A 23,244-nucleotide genomic window follows, 5' to 3' on the forward strand; every position below is an offset into this window, starting at 1 on the left:
TTCTAACCTGGAATAATTTGCAAATCTGCTGGTAGTACGAGTAGGTAGCACCAGTTAAGCTACCTGCAGTGAGTATTAACTGAGAAAAGATGACATTTTTAGGTTTTGTGGTTATCCTGACATGTTCTTTGAGGAAATAAGGATGGAGGAAAGAAAGAAAAAGTAAATAGTTTGTTTCAACAAGAAATAAATTGATAAGAACAAGATTGAAAGTAGGAGTTAATTCTGATCATTTAGAACCCATAATTTGAACCTAATTGGTCAGTTTCTTCAAGAGTTGGTCAAAGCTCTATCAAGAACTGATTGGACTAATTTTTGGCAAAGCTTGGTGCCTTTTGATATCCACCCAGAGATGTAGCCACTCAGTTGTGTTAGCTCCCGTGGGTTTCCTGGAGATTCAGAGTGTGACGCTAAGTGATGTCTAACTTCACATACCATCCTAGCTCTCTTCTTATTATTTTTATTCAATATGGATTTACATGATATTTTAAAGTTATATCTACCTTTTTTTCGTAACACTTCCTTGAAATGAATGTGATATAACTTGCCTTCCAGATTAGTCTAAGAAAGTCATGACTATTTTGTGATCAGAGCTAGAATTAACCCACCCACATAATCTTTGCTTAGCACTCTGAGTCTCCTTTGTAAAGGAGAACATCAAGTTCTACGGTTTGCGGCCTTTGAACTTCATTGTTCTGTATTATTTTACTTGCATCTTTAGTCAAAGGTAATGTTGTAAGATTATCCTTTAGATAAGCTAGAACCCTGTGGATGGTTAATATGTGTTTGGCAGATCAGATAATAAATAAAACTACAATTGGCATGGTAGAAAATAAATAGAAGTGATAATTTACATGTAGAGGAGAAGCCAAGAAGTCATCTGTAACATTGGTTTAAAAATATTATATTTTTCCTAGATTCTCCTAATAAGCATATAGCCAAAGTAGAGCCTACCTGTTGGGAAAACCTTATTCATTTGCCACAATCTATTTCCACCACCTTTTGAGGGAAGCTCTGCCTCTGCCTGGTTCCTACCATTTAACTGACAACTGTCATCTTCACGTACCTGGATGTGACCAGTCAGTATCCTTGGAATAAAGCCCATGCTGTCAGCTACCATTTACTTGGAATGACTTAGTTAGTTTGGGACTACAGCCTGTAAAAGCCATTTTTTATCTGTTTTTTCATTTTGTTTTAAAATTTTAAAAAATTTGAATATTGATCCTTTTGGTGTTCCAGAAACTCATTTCTGCCTTTCTCTTTCTTCTTTGTCTTACCTTTTGAACACTAACCCAAGTCTATTTAATTGTATATCCTTTCCTAATTGGTAAGAGCCTTGGCTATCAAGGTAGATAGAATTGGAACTTTCACTCTATGTATAACCAACAGTTTGATTGGAGGTTTTTACAAGGATTAAAATAGATCACATACAAACTGGCCTAGCACAACACCCTTTAGTAGACCTCAGTAAATGTTATTTCTGTTCTGTCTCTTTTCTACCTGGGTAGTGCATACTTACAGTCACTCCAGAATAACTAAACATCATAGTTATTTCCTGTATGTCATCTTGCAATCCACCATATTCATTGTCTCCTTCTACATAGACCCCTTTCCTTGGCTGCCCCAAACCATGTTACCACACATCCGAATGCCAACTCTGAGAGGAAGTAGAATATGGCTAAGGCATAGTTGGTTTTGCTTCTGCAAAAAAGGATGGAAACTAATTGCTTTTGATTGGTATGAGAGGTCTGATTAGGACCCAGCCAAAACGGGACACTAGTCTTCCAGAAAAGAAAATAAGAATTTTGAGGTAGACCAAGTCTATGGAAAAATTAATCTTAATTCTTCTGGTATATGAACTGTCAATGTAAAATCCTCGTTTTTACAAAGATCTCTATCTACTCTGGTTTTCAAAAAGCCTCCTTTCATTTTTGTTATTATAAATTAAATTATACAAAATATTTAAAATTTGTATGTGAACATAGATATTAATACAGGCCTCATGTTAGGTTAATAACTTACTGTTTTACATTGTTTTGTTATGATCTCAAAATAGAAATTCAGAGGGGCCTTTCTGATAATCATTTTTATTAATAAACATGTTAATTAGCCATGATAAAGTAAAGAGCTGCTGCTGTTTTTCTCCCAGAACTCATGAAATCTATTTTTGGCTTCCACTGTTATTTACCTAAGGTAGCAGTGCTACCTTGATAAGGAAACTAGAGTAAAGATAATAGAAAATAAATATTTTGCATTATTTTCCACTTGCCATGAAGATATAGAACATCCCATTTTTTAAGTATGAAGAGGATAATTTGAGGAAAAGGGAAAAAGAAAGGAAATTTTGTTCCGAGATTATGTGCAATGAAGGTGAGTGGTTAATTTAAAGTAACACATACTTTTGCTTATGTGGCAAATCTGAAGCCTTTGAGAGATGATTTGAAATACATGATGTTCTTCCTTAATTGCGTGCAATTTGAACTATTCTGTGTGGAATGCTTCAAATGTCCTTATGTATAATGGAGTACCAGTGAAGAGGCCTTCACTATTTTGGATGTAAGAAAACATCAGATTAGGAAAACCTGACTCATTGCAACTATGCCATAAGCCTATTTAATGTTACTTAAAAATACAAGTACAGGCCAACTCAGAAGCTAAGTAGTAGTGCCGGGCCCTGTGGAATCAGACCACATTTGAATCTCAGATCGTATTCTTCCTTCCCAGACTGGGGACGGCCTGGAGTGCGGTTGCTTCACGCCTCTAAAAGGAGCTAGGCAGAGGCTTCTAGTTGCTCAGCTGTTTCACCTAATTAGGGTGAGGATTAAACAGAAGTTCAATATCAACTCTCCAAGTCACCAGGTGGTAGTGTTAACCAAAAGGGAAAAAAATAGGGTTTTCAATAAGGAAGAAAATATTGTCAGTCTAGAAGTCTGTGTCTGACAAATTTGAGTAAGGCTAATGGGCCCTGAAGAGAATAATGATTGAGTATTAGGGAGTTTTATGTGGATGCTAACTTAAACACATTCTAAATTAGTGGAGAGTTCTTGGGAATGCTGTCAAAAATGCCAAAATAGAAAGAACTCCAGATAAAAATTACTTGGTTTTGCATTCCCAGTGTGCAAATGTAAAAAAGTTAATTGTGTAAGCTGAGGACAGATCATGAATTTTATCCTTGACATATTGAGGGAAATATTACTTATCCTTTCTCAACTGATAGTAAGACTAAAATTATTATAGAAAAAGTTACTGTGCAGAGTAATTAGGCCTCTGGTCTTCTGGCATACTGTAGTTTTTTAATTTTCATCTTTGTAGAGTTTCTCAGATTTCCTGTTTCCATTTTTTAAATGTTACTGAATTCTGTTGAATTTTGACATTGATAGACTATCAGTTATTTTTTAGAAGTATGAAGAGTTGAGAAATCCATATGAAAATTTGTGTTTCAGCAGATGCAAAAGTAAAATGTAGACTATTTCAATAAATTATATATACAGTATGTACATTAATGAGTTGACAGATAGATAACAGATACATGGATCTGAAGTTATGTGGACAACATAGAGCCATGCTAACGTAGACTTACTTCATGCTATGATGAAATCACTATATTTGGCCTCAGAAAGATTATTTTATCATGCTATCACATGAGAAAAATAATCTAGAATTTTAAAATTAGAGGATCATAGCTGATGTTTAGTTAAAATAAATTCAAGTTATATTCTTAGTGGAAAGGAGAAATTTGTGAGAGATAAGCATTTTGCACATATGAATTATACACTAAATAATTATCAAATGTAACAATATAAGGTTACAAATGTTTGATGCAGAAATTTTCAAATATTCACTTGCATCCAAGATATAGCAAATTAAAAGTAAGGTAAAAGCATGTTCTTTATTTGTTGGTCTGTTTTTTATCATTATAAAAAATGCATAGAAGCTAGTAGGAAAATCTTCCAGTATGTACTTATGTGGTTTGTATGTGCTATCGTCATTCAACATCTATTTTCATTGCAGATAAGTTAATCAGTTTCTAAAGTGTATACACATGATAGCAAAATGAACTGTGTGTTCTTTTTATCCTCTCCAGATAAGTGATAAGTAAGCATCTTTCACAAACAGGCAAAATGAAAATAATAAGCATGAGAAGCACTTCACAATGCTTTTAGCCAGTTGACCTTTCTTAGTTTCATTTTTGAAGCTTGTTAGTAAGACTAAGTCACAAATGGAAAATTCTGTAATACAGACTTAGTCAATATTTTCCTATTATATAAGAACAGCTTTGAATATTTGGAAAAAACATGGACATTAAAAATATGTGTGGAAAGGGATACAAATGGTGATCTAAAATGGCTTGTGATGTAACAGTTCATTTATTCAACAAATATTTAATAAACACATACTGTGCACCAGGCTCTGTTATAGGCAATAGAGTGAATATCAGTGAATAAAAGAGTTGGCTGGGCGTGGTGGCTCATGCCTGTAATCCTAGTACTCTGGGAGGCCGAGGTGGGAGGGTTGCTTGAGCTCAGAAGTTCAAGATCAGCTCTGAGCAAGAGTGAGACTCCATCTCTACTAAAAATAAAAAAAATTAGCCTGGTGTGGTGGCTCACACCTGTAGTCTCAGCTACTTGGGAGGCTGAGGCAAGAGGATGGCTTGAGCCCAGGAGTTTGAGGTTTCTGTGAGCTAAGCTGACATGCCACAGCACTCTAGCCCGGACAGCAGAGCAAGACTCTGTCTCAAAAGAACAGAGAAAAGAAAAAAGAGCCAAAGTCCCTGCCTTCACAGAGATTATATTATAGTGGAGAGTGATCATGATAAGATTATCAAGCAAATAATTAAAAATATGTCAGATGGTGATACTTGTATAATAAAGAATAAATAAATAAAGCAAAGTTAGGAATGGGGTGTTTGGGATGCAAAGAAGCAGCGTATTTTAAATGTGGTTGTCAGGGAAGCCCTCATTTTCCAGTTGATATTTGAGAAGCAACCTGAAAGAAGTAAATAAGGGAACCAAGAGCAGAGCATTCCAGGCAGAAACAGCAAATGCAAGGGTCCTGAGGTAGAGAATGTGCTTGGCATATTTAAAAGAAAGCAAATAGGTGGATGAATAATGGAATGAGTAAAGTGCATAGCAGGCTGAGATGAGTTTAGGGAGGAAGAGGGCACTGATCATGTTATAGACTATTGTGAGAATTTGGGGTTTTATTCAGAGTGAGAGAGAAAGCTATTGGGAGGGCTTTGAACACAAGAGTAACGTGATCAGTCTAATGTTTTTAAAGAATCACTCTGTCTATCCTATTAATACTATACTATGAGGGAACAAGTGTGGAAGTGAGGAACCTAGTTAGGAGTGTAATCAGGAACAATTCCGTACAGAGTCATTTAAGACGACTGAACTGCATACTATGGAAGTTTGCCTCGTGAGGAGCAAGAGGTGCCCCAGAGCACCTGGGTATCCTCTTGAGTGGCAGAGGTTCACATACCACAGTTTGATGTTTTCCTGGAAAGCAGTTACTCATTATGTGGTAATAGCAAGCAGAACATTGCACACTGATATCCTTTGAGCAGCATCTGTGTGTCAGGGGATATTCTCTGCTTATCTCATTTTATCTTCCCAACAACCCTGCGTGATGAGTATTTTTATTACCATTTTATTTTCATTGTTTCCGTCTTTAGAATCTATTCCCAAGGAGTTTTTTGAAGCAATTTCTTTATTAAGATTTTACTTACATATAACAAAATTTGACTGATTGTATATATAATTATATAACCAACACCACAATCAAGATGTAGAACAATTCCCTCACCCCAAAAAGTTTCCTCATGCTTATTTGCAATTCCCTCCTCTCATCCTGACACTAGGCAACATTTGGTTCAATTGCTCTTATCATTGTTTTGCCTTTTTCCAAATTTTGCATAAATGAATTTACAGATTAGATAATCTTTATGTTTGACTTCTTTCACTTAGCAGGATGTTTTTGAGATTCATCAAATCATTGCATGTATTAATATGTTGTTTTGTTAAATATTATGGATATATTACAATTTGTTTATCCATTCACCATTTGCTGGACATTTGGGTTTCTTTCAGTTTTAGACTATTATGGATAATGCTGCTGTGAACATTTGCATGTGCATTTTTGTGTGGGTATGTATTTTCTGTTCTCTTAGTAAATGCCTAGTAGTAGATTGCTGGGTCATATGGTAAGTTTACTTTATAAAATACTACCAGACTCTTTGAAAAAATGACTTTACCTCTTTGCATTCTGATAAGCAATGTATGACAGTCCTAATTGCTTCGCATCCTTGTCAACACTTACTATTGTCAGTTTTTTTAACATTAGCCATTATATTGGGTGTAGAATATATCTTATTGTAATTGCTCTAATTTGCATTTCTCTGATGACCAATATTGAGAATCTTTTCATGTGCTTCTTTGCTATCTGTAGATCTTCCTTTGTGATGTATCTCTCCAAATCTTTTGCCTGTTTTAAAAAATTGGGTTGTTTATCTTATTATTGAACGATAAGAGTTCTTTAAATATTCTGAGGCAAGCCCATTCATCAGATATATGTTTTGAAAAACTTTCTCTCAGTTTGCAGCTTGCCTTTTAGTTTTCTTGTCTGAGATTGAAAGTTTTTAATCTTTATGAGGTCCATTTTCTTTTCTAGTTTGTGCTATTCATGCCCTATTTATCTATATCAAACCCAATATTACAAAATTTGTCTTCTTGTTTTCTAAGAGAAGATTAATAATTTTAACTCTTTTGTGTAACTCTATGACCAATGCTTGGTTAATTTTTGTGTAGGTTGTAGGGTGAGGGTTAAAGTTGTTTCCATTTAGATATCCAGTCGTTTCGTTGCCATTTGTTGAAAAGATTTTCTTTTTCCATTGACTTTCCATGACAACTTTATAAATATCAGTTGACTGTATAAGTTGTGCAACTGTGTCTATTTTCATCCTGAAATTGTCTATTTCTTACCTGAGCTTTTCATGCCTTGAAAACACACTCTTCATTAGTTCATTGAAGATAGTTATCATAGCCATTTTTAAATACTTGTGTTAATTCCAACATCTGGTTCATTTCAGTGTCAGGGTTGATTGACTTTTCTTTTGATATATTTTCTATTCTTTTGATTCCTCATAAGCTAGTTAATTTTGGATTATATCCTTGATATTATGCATGTTCCATTGTGGAGATTCTATTATTTTTCTCTATTTTTGTTGTTTTCTTTATTTTTCCAGGTAATTTTCTTAGGTGGGTTTGAAATGCAAACAGTAGGGGTTTTTTTTTTGTTTATTTTTCCTTTTTTGGAGACAGCTCCAGTGTTAAAGATCTTTTGCCTAATAGCTATTTTTTTAAAATCTCTTTCACACGTGAGTGATACAGGGATCAGTCAGAAAAGTGGGTAAAATTGCGGAATCCCCCTTTCATCTCTTTCCATTTTGGGATCCCCTTACCGTCTTCAGTGTTTCCAAGCTTTATTTTTGTTCCCAGTACAGAAGGGCTACAAATGTTTCCATGTGTGCTTCTGCTGTTGCTGTGCCACTACACATGCTACGGAGATTGCATTTAGTCCCAGTCTAAAAGTGAAACCTCCTCCCCATTTTATAGAGAAAGTGACTAAGATTCAGAAAGGTTAATATTATTTGCATAACAGTGAACCTATTATAAAGAGCTGGACCCCAAAGATCATGGTCTTTTACTGTCACCCTTATAACAGTTATCTCAGAGGATAAATTTCATTGATAACATTTTTATGTTCATTGACACAATAATGCATATTACACATACTTTTAAAAATATAACCAAGCATAAAGTAAAAATCAAATCACTCATATAATCCTATCTGGTATTCATGTTTTGCAGTAGTTCCTACTAGTCTTTTTATTAATTTAAAACTAGAAATATTTTCTCTATTTTATAAAATAATTCTTAATAAAACAAAATTTTAAATGCTCTCTAATACGCCGTTGTATCGGAATATCTAAAACATTCTCATGTTATTTGAAATTTCCAATGTTTTCAAACTTTATTTATGAATAATTCTAAGAAATATTTTTGTTCATGCAATTTTTTATTATTTATTAATTGTCTACAAAAATGTGTTTTTGGAACTTGCATTGTTGGGTCCATGATTGTAAATATGTTTAAAACTATTGAAAAAGATTGTCAAGTTGCCATTAAAGATGGACAAATTTCTCTCAGGCAGAATACGAGACTGTTTTCCAGGATGAATAATTTTAAAACTGATGTCATTCATTTCACTTTTTATAATATCATTCTATACTCTAGAGGAAAAAAAAGTTAAAAATAATTATTTAAAAAATAATTGCTCCCTTTCTTTCATTTTTAGTTTTTTTTAAAAAATAGTAGTTAAGATTACTGACTCTGGAATTAAATATAAATAACATTCTTAGCTCCAACAAAAAATGTGACCTTGAGCAAGTTACTAACTTCCCTTATCCTTAGTTTCATCACCTACAAAATGTAGACAGTATTTGCATCAGAGTTTTATTTTGAACATTAAGTAAGATAATATAACTAAAACATTCTGTATAGCCCCAGGTTCAGTAAGTGTTTAATCAATATTTTCTATTATTACATAGTAGTCCATGACAGACAAGGAACTTAGTTGCAACATTTAAAAGATATATGATATTGAGCTGAGAGTTCAGGGCTAGAAAAATAGTGAATCAGGGATACATCTATTTAGTTTAGTTTCACTTCAGTTAAAAAAAAATTATTCAGGATTGATTTTATTGGAAATATATGCCCAAGTTTTAATCTAAGACCATTTTGATGAACTTGTTGACTCTTGGTTTTCATCTTAATTCATCTTTCTCTATTATGTATTCTTTCTTAGCTTCCCTCTGATTAAAAAAAAATCATTGTAATCTAGAATAATCCTCCCAGTATACAACATGTAATTTTAAATATGAAAATTGCATATTAACATTAAATTTAGTATTTTTGATCAATGGATAAAGGAGAGGCAAACGTCTCTGTGTAAATATGGCTCCATGATGTTTAGAAGAAGGAACATCTTAAAAATAACTTTCACATACAAAATAAATTTTGTATCAAATAATAATTATTCAATATACATGTATTTCCCTCATTCATTAAGTAAATGTTTATGAGAAATCCACTGTAATATTGTCTTAAGCTAGATATTTACTACAAAATTTCATAGAATATCCTTAAATGTCTTAGAATTTAGAAAGCTATTTTCACAATTATATGATGTAGGATTTTATCTGATGTATTGGTCTAATGTATTTAATGTTTATCTAATACAAATGTTGGGTGGTTTAAAAACACATACAAATAAGGAGGGAGTAATCATTTCTGGGTGATATACTGAAATTTCCTAATGCTTAATGGAAGAGGTGTCAGTTGAAAATTCAGTATGATCTTTGAAAAATATCTAGAAAGAGGAACCAAGTAACATCACACAAATGATATAACAATATCTGCATCCAGCATATCTGGTAATCAATCTCAAGTAATTTAGCAGAGGCTAATATTTCAGGATAATCTTCAAAGAGAACTCAGCATAAAGTGGATGCAACAGATGCTTGTGGAAGAGGGAGGAAAACATGAAAAATCAGCATGAGAAACATAAAATGATAGTAACTTTGTTAAATTTAAGTTTTAAAAAAGGAATTACTTACTATGATGAAAGTCTATTCTGAATTTTGGATTAAGAAGCATGCTCACATTTCAAATCTTCCGATAGATGGAGGATGTACAAATTTTGGCTATACCTGGTTAGAGTGACCTGCCAAAATAGAAAGTCCATTTTAAAATGTTCCCTTTGCCAACCAGCTTCATTTTTTATGTGATCCAGTTTTCAACCATATTTCTCTGAATTATGTCACTGAGAGAGCACTATAGGAAAGTAAAAATCTGTCACTCTGGAGAACATACAGTGTCTCCATTTATGCAGTGCTGTATGGGAACTCACTGAGGATGTAAAAATACAGATGTCTCTCTCCTGTAAGCCTCATTGAACTGAAAACATTTTGGAGTTTCTTGGTGTTGGATTCATACTTGGAATATTACAGAGTATGCATTTTCCAGTCACTATTAGCAATTTATGTGGTTCTTTTTATATTTATATTATCAGTCAGTAGTGATTTGTACTTTGATTAGGAAAAGCAAAAGAAGAGATATAAATATTATAAAATAGAAATTATACATGAGACTCTTTTTAAAGACACTAATGGACTGAAGATGTAAAAGTGTTGTAATCTGATTTTTTCTTAAAATACAGTATTCTTAAAAATATTATTTGCTTCAAAAAACTACCAGGTAATATCAATTTAATTGTCAAAAAAAGAAAAACTTAAGCTTACTTAGCCAATTCTTTCCTCCACAAAAGGATTATGTAACATATCCAACATGTGACCAAAAAAAAGGCAAGAGAAACTCCAACGATTCATACTTAGCAATTAACACAGCTTAACATCAGTGATCATATCTATGTATGTAGTTAGAATCAATATTATATTTGTCCATGTTTAATTTCTAAATTTTCTAGTTAAGTTCCTATGTTGCTTTTTATATTTGAAAATCCTAAAGAAAAGTTTACTTTACAAAGTGCAAGTGGTAGACAGGATTGTCATCTATTTCTTTTTTTTTAATAAACAAAATGCCAATTTCTTATATGCATGTATTATATTCTTAATCAGCAAACTAGGAATTCAAATGACACCTTTGGCAATTTTATCTTTTGAATATAAACCAAAGTCCTAGCTCAAAGTCCATTATCTCCAGGTGAAGCACAGATCTCTACATTAGTTCTGGAAACCTACAAATTAGCAAGTTGGTTTTCCTTTTACATAATCAATTCTAAATGGTGGGGCATGAAATAAAACCTGCCATTCAAAACAGGGAAAAATGGAAGACACAAGGACCATTGTGAAAAACTCCTGGGGGTGAGTAAAGTTTCTTGATTGGATTCTGGTTCATACTAGCTTTGTGGTTAGTTTTCCTTAGTAGTCTCTGGTTCTACCCTTTAAGAGACTCTTCCTTTTCCATCATCCTCCACAGACATATATGAGGTGAGTGTTGGGCATGGCCCTTCCTTGGGAGTCATGCAGCTTTATCATCTCACTTCCTGCCGTTAGAAGGTTAAGCATACGGGGTTGTTTCAAGTCATGAACAGTCATACATTCCTTCAGTCCAAGATTATACCATTTTTAGCAGCGGAGCTCTCTTATAACTTAGTGTCTTTCTGTTTTATTCCAGGCAATTTCATGTGTGAGTATCTACTCCCATAATTATTTAGAGACTTGATTCTCAGAACTTCTATATTTCTTTGACACATAGGGGATTATCTTGAGTTCATCAGTTGTCAATAGGAGATCCAGACTCTTAGGCTCTGTCTCTGAATTATATTATGTTTTTGAAAGACTGCTTGTCAAGTAGACCTCCTCCAAGACCCAGGGCTGTTATTTTTAACAAGTAGGCCCCAGGAAAACTTGAGGTTGTCTCCATTATAGCAGAACAGAAAGGGTTAAGACATGGAAAAACACACAATAGGTTTTAATATGTTAGTCTGGAAAAGACTCATATCACCTCTGCCCACTTTATGATGGTAGAAATCAATTACAGGCATACTTTGCTGTATTGAAGTTTATATTATTGTGTTTTGCAGATATTGTGTTTTTTACAAATTGAAGGTTTGTGGCAACTCTGTGTTGAGCAAGTCTATTGGTGCCATTTTTCCAACATCATGTGTTCACTTCATGTCTCTGGGTCAAATTTTGGTAACTCTCACAATATTTCAAACTTTTCCATTGTTATTATATGTTATGTTGATCTGTGATCAGTGATCTTTGGTGTTACTATTGTAATTATTTTGGGTGCCACAAACCATGTCCATATACGATGGCAAACTTAATCAATAAATGTGTGTGTTCTGACTACTCCACAAACCAGCAATTCCCCAATGTCTCTCTCTCTCTCTCTCTCTCTCTCTCTCTCTTTCAGGACCTCCTTATTCCCTGAGACAAAGCAATATTGAAATTAGGCTAATTAATAGCCCTACAATGGCCTCTAAGTGTTCTAGCATGCATGTCTCTCACTTTAAATCAAAACTAGAAATGATCAAGTTTGGTGAGGAAGGTATGTAGGGCCAGAAGCTAGGCCTTTTGTACCAGTTAGCCAAGTTGTGAATGCAAAGGAAAAGTACTTGAAAGAAATTAAAAGTGCTACTCCAGTGAACCTACAAATGATAAGAAAGTGAAACAGCCTTATTGCTGATATGGAGAAAGTTTTAGTGGTCTAGATAGAAGATCAAATGAGTCACAACATTCACTTAAGCTGATGCATAATCCAGAACAAGGCCCTAACTCTCTTCAATTCTATGAAGGCTAAGAGACATAATGAAGCTATACAAGAAAAGTTTAAAGCTATCAGAGGTTGGTTCATAAGGTTTTAGGAGTGAATCCATCTTCATAATATCAAAGTGTAAGGTGAAGCTGCAAGTGCTGATACAGAAGCTGCAGTGAGTTATCTAGACTATCTAGCAAAGATCATTGATGAAGGTGGCTACACCAAACAACATATCTTCATGTAAACCAAATAGCTCTGTACTGGAAGAAGATGCCATATAGGACTTTCTAGCTAGAGAGAAGTCACATTACCTGGCTTTAAAGCTTCAAAGGAGGTTGACTTTCTTGTTAGGGGCTACTGTAGCTGGTAACTTTAAGTTGAAGCCAGTGCTCATCTACCATTCCAAAAATTTCAGGGCACTTAAGAATTATACTACATCTATTCTGCCTGTGTTCTATAAATGGAACAACAACTCCTAGATAACAGAACATCTATTTACAGTATATTTTAACCACACTGTCAAGACTTACTGCTCAGAAAAAATATTTCTTTTAAAATATTACTGTTCGTTGTAGTGTTTGCCCAAGAGTTCTGATAGAGATGTACAAAGGAATTAATGTTTTCATGCCTGTTAACATAATATCCATTCTGTAGCCCACAAATCTAGGAGTAATTTTGACTTTCAAGGCTTATTATTTAAGAAATATATTTTTTAAGATTATAGGTGCCATAGATAATGATTCCTCTGATGGATCTCAGCAAAGTAAACTGAAAATCTTCTGGAAAGTATTCACCATTCTAGATGCCATTAAGAGCATTCCTGATTCATAGAAGGAGTTCAAAATATCAAGATTAACAAGAGCTTGGAAGTAGTTGATTCCAACCCTCATGAATGACTTTCAGAGGTTCAAGATTTCAGTAGAGGAAGTCACTGCAGATGTGGTGGAAATAGCAAGAGAACTAGAATTAGAAGTGGATCCTGAAGATGTGACTGAATTACTATAATCTCATGATAAAACTTGAGTAGATGAGGGATTGCTTCTTATGGAAGAGCAAAGAAAGCAAAAACTTGAGTTTAATGAAGATGCCGTGAACATTGTTGACATGACAATAACTAAAATATCAATAAACTTACTTGATAAAGCAGCAGCAGTGTTTGAGAGGATCAACTCCCATTTTGAAAAATGGGTAAAATGCTATCAAACGACATCACATGCTACAGAGAAATCTTTCATGAAAGGAAGAGTCAATTGATGTGGCAAACTTTATTGTTATGTTATTTTAAGAAATTATCACAGGCACCCCAGCTTTCTGCAACCACCACCCTGATCAGTCAGCAGCCATCAGCATTGAGGCAAGACTCTTTACCATGCAAAAGATCACAGTTCACTGAAGGCTCCGATGATTGTTAGCATTTTTTTTAGCAATAGATCATTTTAAAATTAAGGTATGTACATTTTTTAGATATCGTACCATTACATACTTAATAGACTATAGTATACTATAAAACATAAATTTTATATAACAAGATGAATTCTCTAGAGATAACAATTGAATATGCCCTGAGAAGTTCATGAGAATGCTGGTTTCAACACAACCTTCTCAAAATTGGTATTAGCAGGACCATTTTTATTTGTTCTGCTTTGTTTCATAAGGACATTCAGTTGAAGGAAATGAAATATATGTATTTTTGTTTCCCTGATTCCCCAACACCACCTTTCAATAACAGCAACAACGAAGAAGAAAGAAGAAAAAAACACAGAGATGAAAACTCTGTGTGTGTGTGTGTGTGTGTGTGTGTGTGAAAAATAGAGAGACAGACACAACTCCAAATCACAAAAAAGTAAAGAATGACTGACAACTATAGAGAATTATGGACCAAAACACAGAAGAATAGATGTAAGATTAGATGAAAAATTTTATAGATCCTCTATGGGACACAGAAATCTACAAAAAATGAAAGACACATCCCTGAAGGGACTGCCTTATTTGAAATAATGAACTCTGGAGACATGATGGGTTACATTGATGAATCTTTCTCTGCATGGAAGACCAGGAAACAAATTCATGCCTGAAAGAGAAGACGTGCAAACCCCTTGTTTTCAGATGAAGCAGGGGGCAGAATTGGTGGGCTGGGGAAGAAATATGTATGGCCATCAGCTTGGCAACCATTAATTGAGACTGCTGGAAAAAACAGTTAAATTCTAAACCACCACAATGAGAGCCTACAATATTCAGGGTAGAACTGTGAATCACACAGCTTTCCAGCATATTCTGAAATGGGACTCTGGAGCAGAAATATGCCTCTAAACAGATGGAACCACTGATTTGATTAGAACCAGGTCTGAAATAATAACCCTAAATGTAAACTGCCATTCGCCATCACTGCTCTTCAGCCACAATCCATCAGCAACTGCTTCTACTGGATATGACCCTCCCCTTTGAACATGAGTGATATTTAAACATAAACCAGACCGAAAGCCTTAGAACTGTGGAAATATATCACAAGAGAGATAGTTAAGAATCACAGTAACAACAGAACAACTACAATAGCATGCAAAGAATCAAATATACCCATCTATGTGATTTCAAAGAATTAAGATAAAGAAATGTGGCTTCTTTGAGGTAAGAGTTTGAAGAAAACATGCAAAAGAATAAAAAAGAGATAAAGCAACAAAAAGAATAACAAAGTGATCCGTCATGGCAAGAAAGAAAGCCATGTCAGAAGCAGTCAAAATGTCATAGAAACAGGCGAAAGCATAGTCAGGCAAATGGAGAATAAGCTTGAGATAGCTGAGATAAATGAAATGGGAAGAACCATGAAAATGATAATGTGTTAATAACAAGAGACATCTAGTGTATTTGTGTGTTGAGATGTCCATATGTAGTGTGTTGGTGTATCTGTGTGTATTTGATATTTAGGAAAATGAAGAAAGCAAATGGAAAAGAAAACAAATTTGAAGACATAGGAAGAGTAAACTTTCTTATAGTAAAGATGTAAATATGTAGATTAAGAGGTCACCCTGTGATTTGGGAAAAATATCTTACACAGAGGGATTAACATTGAGAAATATCTTGGTGAATACACTGGGCTTTAAGGATTAAACAAAGCAACTTATCTAGAAAGCAGAAAATTCAGGCTGGCTCAGATTTCTATACGCAAAAATAATACAGTGGCTAGAATACAAAATCTTATACATAATCAAGTTATCCTTTGACTGCAAAAGGATGATGGTGAGTTTTAAATCCACTTATACATGGAACCAAAGGTAAAGAAACAAGGAAATTAAGGTTACAAAATAGGAGGTAAATCTTTAAACCAGGAAAATTTAGAAATAATTCAACAAATAAAAATCCATGGAAAATAAAAGAGGTGGCATAAAGTGTAAGTGTGCTCATTTCCTCATCTTTCTTAGCAGGAACTCAGAAGATATAAACTATAGACTAATCTATAGGGAAGCTATTCTTTTAACATAGTTTGAGATGAAGTCCCCTTTGAAGAAAAACAGTGGCAAGTCAGGTTTTTTTTAGGGCATTTTAGTCACATGGAGTGTATCAGTTTTCTAAAATTATTGATTTTTAAATGATTTTATCATTTGTTATCTTTTCTCCTAAATGTCTGCTTATTAGTATTAATAATTTGATTCTTGGGAAAATTATTGTTGTAATATTATTGTATATGAAATAATAATGACTGTCATTAAATTAAGATTCCAGAATTTTCTTCTCATATCAGTTCTCTTACTAAAGAGAAGTTTCTAATTTTTTTCAATTATATATCTCTTTTAATTTTAAACTACTGTTGAACTATATATAATCATTTTAGCAAAATATAAAATATTTTAAACTAATATAATTCTTGTAAAAAAGATATTTTGTTTTTATACTCATATTTTGGAATAATATAAATATGTATCCTTTTTCTGAATTAACTAGCACTTTTTTGTTATTGTTTTTTATTTTCATTGAGGCTTCAACTTTAGAAAATTACTTCTTACAAGTGGTAATGAGGGGTAAATTTTCAGACAGTAAGCAAGGACTTAACTGTGAGACTGTTATTAAAATTAATGAGTGTCACTGTTAGAACATAGTAAATCTATACTGTTAATGTCCTCTAATTGTTAATCATCATTAAGGAGTTAGAACATCGTTATCATTACTTTTCCTAAGTTTTATTTGAACATTATCAGCATTAAAGAAAATCAAGAAAAAGTTACAGTCTTATATATCTGAGCTGGGGATCCAGGAATAATTACATATTTTTACATAAACAGCATATCTTGAATTTTGTGACCCTGGAATTTGCAACTAAAATTGAGAGCTATGAGAGATAGGTAGCGTTTAGAAGTAACTACTTACCCTATAACCTCTGTCACTGGAGGTTTTATAAATTGTCTACAAGTTATTGTTACAAAGGACAAAAAATATCAGTATATATAGTTGTTAGCTGATTTCAAAAGGGTTTCAATGTATTTTAATTCTATGAATTAAAATTTTCCTCAAATAAATCCATAACTCTTTATAGGTATACATTTTTAAATAAGTTGTTAGCATAGTTTCGATACCATCATCTACTTTATACTCTTTGTGGCTTGGTAAACTTGTTTAGCTTTGTCCCTTATTTCTTTAGGTTATCACTGAGCACCCTTATGTGGGAGAGCAAAGTGCCAAAAATCTAACATGGCTGCTTCCCCAAAGGTGATTTCAAGTGGGCACAGCTATCTTTTTGAAAATACTAAATTTTTTCCTATATAGTGAATTATATAGTGAAGTCCTTTTTCTATCTCACTGGTAATAAAAAGTATTTTTACTTTCCATATTTCATCTGCAATAGCGTTGGGTGGCTTTTAATGCTAATTTGGAATAGAGCATAATATTCTTAGAGGCAGGAAAATATCACTTTAAATTATCAAGAATTAGATTAGATATTTCATTCCTCTGAAGTTAAAATGAATATTTCACCAAGATTAGAGAAGGAGAAAATGGATGGCACACACAGAAGGTGTGTCCTTCTCCATCTCTTTTCGATCTTTCACTATTGCTTAAAATAGTTTCTTTGAGATGCTCCAATCTCTTACAGCAGCCATAATTGAATGTAAGAGAAATATGGATGATTGTCTTTTATCATTACTAAATGAAAAAAAACCTTTTATATTCGATTGATGCAATAGAAAATGTTTAAAGACAACAACAACAAAAAATGCTTTTCACGTGTTGAACAGTCAACATGAGAGAGATGATGGGATATTTCTCTCACTGATGGCTGAGTAAATCACCTCATTTTCATTGTTTCCACCGTGTTGACCAACATGCTGCCAGCCTGGCTTCCCACTTCTGATTTAAACACATGATTCAGAATGACTTTGGAGGGTTGTGATACTCCTGGATTTATGGGCACTTGTATGTGGGATTCTCATCACTGTACAGCAACCCTGTCGTTTTTGTGACAGTGCCTGTTTGACTGGTTTTGGATTTATGATGGGAATAATTCAGAACAGAGTAATAATTTTCCCTTGGCAATTACACTACCATTTGGTGCTTTGTCCCTAAGGGGAAAGTGAATGTGCTGGGATCTGTAAATGAGTTTATTAGCTCAAAGTCGGGAACAAATCAAGGTCAGAATACAGATGCAGAACACGTGGTTGTTGATTTCTAGCTCTGGTTCTTCAATCTTAAGGCTGTCCACATTTGTGTGACACTCTACAGTGTACAAAATTCTCTTCCATTTCTTGTCTTTTAACTTTCACAATGACTCTGGAAGGTAAATATCATTTCCCCCATTTTTTAAAGGAAGAAACTAAGACTAAAAGGGTTGCCTTTCTAGAAGTTTACTATTTAGCAAATAACCATGTACCATATGAAGGGTTTATAATACACACTGGGATACTTAAATATTAATAAATAAGACTAAGTCCCTGTTTTGTTTTGTTTTTTAACTATTTCTTAAGAAGAATTTCAAATATGTACAAACACTGGCAAGAATGCAATGAAGCCCCTATATCTCTTGCCCCACACCAACAATTGTTTACTCATGGTCGGTCCAATTCATCCATATCCTTATCTAACCTTTCATACTATTTTGCAGCAAATTTCATATTTCAAATTAATTTATTAAAATAATTTTGCTATGTATCTTTTAAAGTGATTATTTTTAAACATGACCACCTAGAAATTAACGTTTCCTCAATCACGTCAAATATATAGGATTCAAATTTCCAATTGTCTCCTAAATACAATTTTTTTTAGATTTATTTAAATTAGATCCAGATGATGTTACTGCTCAGAGATTGGTTCATATTTCTTTTCAAATCTTGTTAAACTATTGATTTTACCTTTCACTTTTTTAAAAATTTCTTTCTCAGTTATTTCATGAAGAAAGTTGTTTGTCCTATACAACTTTCCATAGTCTGGATTTTGCTGACTCTATCCCCAGTATGCACTTTTATGTGTTCCTCTGTCCTGTATTTTGCCTGTAAATTGGTAATCGAATCTACGGGCTTGATCTGGTACAGGCTTAAATTTTTGGCAAGATCACTTCAAAGTTGACTCTATATGAATACATAAAACAATAGTTGTCTCTTATGATCTTTGCAGCTATTGCTGGGATCTATTAATTCACTGAATGTTGTAAAACGGTGATTCCTTCATTTTTTTTTTTTTGTTTGTTTATAAATGGAATAGTTTTTTAAAGAGAAATGTGCTCTGTTTACTATTTGGTGACCCACTGGTATAGCTTTCAGGGAAAGGTAGGGTAAATGCTTGATTGTTTTCTTTATTTTTCAGCTTCAAAAATAATGAGCCAGCTCTCTAGCATGCTCCATAGTCACGAATTATTTTGTTCAGTTTTATCCTTGAGTATCATTTTGAATGTATGGATTTAAGTCTGTTTGATATTCTTCAATCCATAGCAGTTGTTGTTCTTATTGACACTCAAAATGTTCTAACTTTTGGCCAGGAGTTTCTTCAAGTTGCGTATAGAGTCAGATTAATTGGGTTGCTATCACTTTGTTCTGGGTAGATTCCTCTATCTCTTTTGGTGCTCTTCTAAAACACCTTTCCAATTGAGTCATCATTCCGTTTGGAAAACACTTCCATGAGGGTTTTCTTTTTTTTTTTCAAAAATGCATCCACTTTTTGGAGTGTTATGTTTTTTTCTGCTTAATTATTAACTATTTTTCAGTCTAAAATTAGACCTTAGTGTATATTTAGAAAATTAAAAAGGAAATTATAATGGCCTCAAACATATTTCAATACCTCCATGGATGAACTGGAGCTGGGCTTGCTTTTGAGATTTCTTTTTGAGACTTTTTTAATTGAAGTGGACTATCTTTGGGTTTCTTCCCAGGCCCAGAAGTCAGCCCTACAGTTATGTCCAGGAATCAATTTCCCCCATGCCCCATGTGCCATTATTTGAATCCTTCACCCTTTCCTTCTCAATCTGAGTATAAGACCCCCAAACCACTTTCTATTCTTTCCTTTCCTATAAACCTTGAGATGAAAAATATTTCATTGTTTGAAGCATTTCCTCATGTCAATTAAAGATAATTTATATGATTACCTTCCCCTTTCTTGTTTAGACCACATACATCCTGGTACTCTATTGGTTTACCTGTGTCAACAATATTTCTGAAAGCTAAGTGTTGTCATGCATGCTTTTCATGGATGGTACATTACTGCTGACTGAAGTCAGTCTCTACAGACCAGAACCTGGGCTGAGAGTGTTCCCTGATATATGGAGATTAGACTAAGCACTAAAGGAACCCAAGGAATGGGGATCAGTGGTTACGAAAGTGGCTTTGGAGCTGTGGCCAAAAATGTCCAAAGGATAAAGCTACAATGAGTCCATTTAAGGCCCTTATTTCAGAGTCACAGCCATAGACCAAACCAGTCCCTCTATCCCCATTTGACCTATTACGTTATGTTTTTCTCATAAGGCCACCATGGATTACTCTCCCTTGATATCCCCCATATTCTTCTTCCCATTTTTCTTTTACTAGAAGATGGGAAGGGAAATACAAAATTATTGCCAGGCCTTTTTGGAATAGTGATAAGAATATCATGAGCTTGGTGCAGGAAGACTGGGTTCAAATACAAGCACCACCCTTATTCACAATATGACCCTGGGGAGGTAACATTTTTGAGCCTCAGTTTTAATCTGTAAAATGGAGGTAGTAATATTGTCAAGCTCAGGAGATTGTTTTGAGGATTTATTAACATAATACATGCAAAGAATTGGCACAGGGACTGACATACAGGAAGTGCTGAATCAGTGTTGGGAAGCACAGTGACTGTCTGATCTGCATAAGGTTCTCTCTGCTACTTTGGGACCAGTTGCTGCTCCACAAAGACTGAAAACGTGTCCTCAGAGATTTGCCAAGAACCACAGTATGCTATAACCTTTGGCCTGATAATTCTAATTTGGGAATTCCATCCAAATAAAATCATTTGAAACATGTAGAAGCATTGTGCACAAAGATGCTCATAGCCCTGTTATTTATGATATAAAAAATTCATATAACCAAAATATTCAATAATAGTGAACTATATTCATCTTCCCAACAAAATATTGTTAGAACCAATCCAAAATTAATTATGAAGAATGTTAATAACATGTAAAATTATAAGTTATGTATAGTATATGAAAGATATATAAAAAGCAAAACTTTTGACATAAACACTAGACTAAAGAAGATATACCCAGTTATTTTTAAGTTGTTTGGTTTCAGTGATGCTTTTTATTTTTTCTAGTTTTCTGTTATTCACACATTTCTCTAAAAAGCAGTCATATAGGAAGTTAGAAGCTTCACTGATTTACAGGCCTTTAGATTAATGATTTGATATCCTGATGGCAGTAAACTCAACCTTTGCAAAATCCTGTCGAAATATTTTATTCCTTTTACTCCCATGTGGCCCTTTAGAGCACTTGAAAACTTCACTGCCCAATAAGAAGAATATCATACTAGTTTTAAGAATTCTATATTTCATGGATATCATAAGCTATGTGGATAAATTTCCTGTGTTAAATTCAAGCCATTTTCTGTATTTAAATTCTGGACTAACTCTGCTAATTAACCCAGGTTGGAATATACAGATTCCTGTAGATAAAGTTTATATTCTTTTTTAAATGTATTGATTGCTTAAATGATTTATCAGTGACTTGCTCCACAAAATCTAATTCTGTTTCAAACAATTTAGCAACAATGAATAATGTGTGGATAAGTTTTTGGAATTTTTTTTTCTGATACCTGCGTGAGAAACTTTCTAAAACAAATTTCATGCATGGCCTACCTTAAAAAATCAGGGTCTCTGTTTTTATGTTACCCATTTCCCTCACTAGATATATATTTTTCTCATAAGCATAGTCTGTATAGTCAGAGAGAGAGAGGATCAACTAGGAAATCATATTTCATTTCACTCTCATCTTGAAAGACCGCATGGCACATTTGAGTTTGCTCTCCACAGCAGCCGGAGTCACCCTTTTAAAGCATAAATCAGGTCATGTCATTTCCCAACTCAAAAACTTGCAGTGGCTTTCCATCACACATAGAAAATCAATCTAGGCTCCCGCTGTGCAACAAGAATCTGGGTGCCTGCACACGTGTGTGTGTGTGTGTGTGTGTTGGGGGGGAGGTGCGTGCACGCGCACACACCTGGGTCTGCTGTAGGTCTCTGCAGGGGCAGAACCAGGAGCCAGGGGCTGGGCGGGACCACCTGACGCCACTGAGTCACCTTCAAGGTGGACAAGAATGAGAACATCACCGTGATGCAGGGCATCCGGCTTTCTGAAAATGTGATTGATGGAAGGAAGGAATCCTCTGCAACTGGTTTGACGTCTCGGCGATATTCCAGTGTTTATGGTGCCTCGGTGTCTGATGAAGAAGTAAAAATGAAAGTACCCGAAGAGCTGGCATTGGAGCATGCCAAAAAAGAATCTGAGAACAGAAATGACTAAAGCAAAGTAAGGAACTGGACCGAGAGAGGACTACTGCCAATGAGCAGAGGCGACATCGAGTGAGGAGGAACGGTCTGTGGCAAAGCAGCTGGCTGGGCAGCTAGAAGAGGAAGACCTAGTGGGAAAGAAGCAGGATGCGGTTTGCAAGGAGCAGCAGGCTAGAGTGGAGGAAAGGAACTCAGAGTTCTACGAAGTCAGAAAGCTTCTGGAGAGGTGGAAGCAAAATTCAAGCTGTGTGAATTTCATCCAGTCTGTGCCGATCTGCAGGCCAAAATTCTCAGCCTTAGCACCAGAGCACCCACCAGACTCTCAGCGGCTCTGCTCTGGCCAACCAGTACACGAATTGTCTCGGTGCCGAACACAGCATGCTTGAGACAAGAGGGTAAAATCAACTTTCAGAATAAGCAAACTCCTTCCGCATTAATTTCAGATGTGAAACTTTTTTTTTTCTAGTAAGAAAAGAACCCGTTTAAAGCCAAGACCACTAAAGAGAAGCACCAGAGAGTGGATCAAGCAGAATCATACCACATTTTGATCAGTAATGATTTGAAAAGGCAGTCTTCTCTTTTTGGATTTCCTATTCAACTTCTACTGGCTATAAAATCTTTCTTTTCTAACGAAGCTCCAACATTTGGTGAACCCCTACTCTAACTAAACTGGGGGATGCCGTGAGGGTGGGGCTAAGTCAATTGAGTGCAGAGAGAAGAGGGAAAATGCACAGATTTGGGGGCAACAGTGCTGGATAGAATTGTCTGGGCTGTGGCATGCTGACTTTCTCCCTTACTCTTTCCTCCTGTGGCTGTATAAGCATTATTTCATTTTAACTTACTATGGCAATCTTGAAAGTAAGAAGGCAAAAAGGAGAGAAAAATGTACCTCTTTTTCTAGAATAATGTTTATGATTACAAGTGAAATAAGGCATTTTTAAAATGAATATAAAGCAGCCTT

At 34.5% G+C, this 23,244-nt stretch overlaps 1 protein-coding gene and 1 pseudogene across 1 annotated transcript in view; both read left to right on the forward strand.

Moving 5' to 3' along the window:
- The window catches only part of TRHDE (thyrotropin releasing hormone degrading enzyme), a 367,060-nt gene that overhangs the window by 299,447 nt on the left and 44,369 nt on the right, over positions 1-23,244 (forward strand). The gene's annotated exons all lie outside the window — the stretch shown is intronic.
- On the forward strand, positions 2,358-22,682 carry LOC138396720 (MICOS complex subunit MIC19 pseudogene; annotated as a pseudogene).

The sequence above is a fragment of the Eulemur rufifrons genome, chromosome 16, assembly GCF_041146395.1.
Source record: "Eulemur rufifrons isolate Redbay chromosome 16, OSU_ERuf_1, whole genome shotgun sequence".
Taxonomy (NCBI): domain Eukaryota; kingdom Metazoa; phylum Chordata; class Mammalia; order Primates; family Lemuridae; genus Eulemur; species Eulemur rufifrons.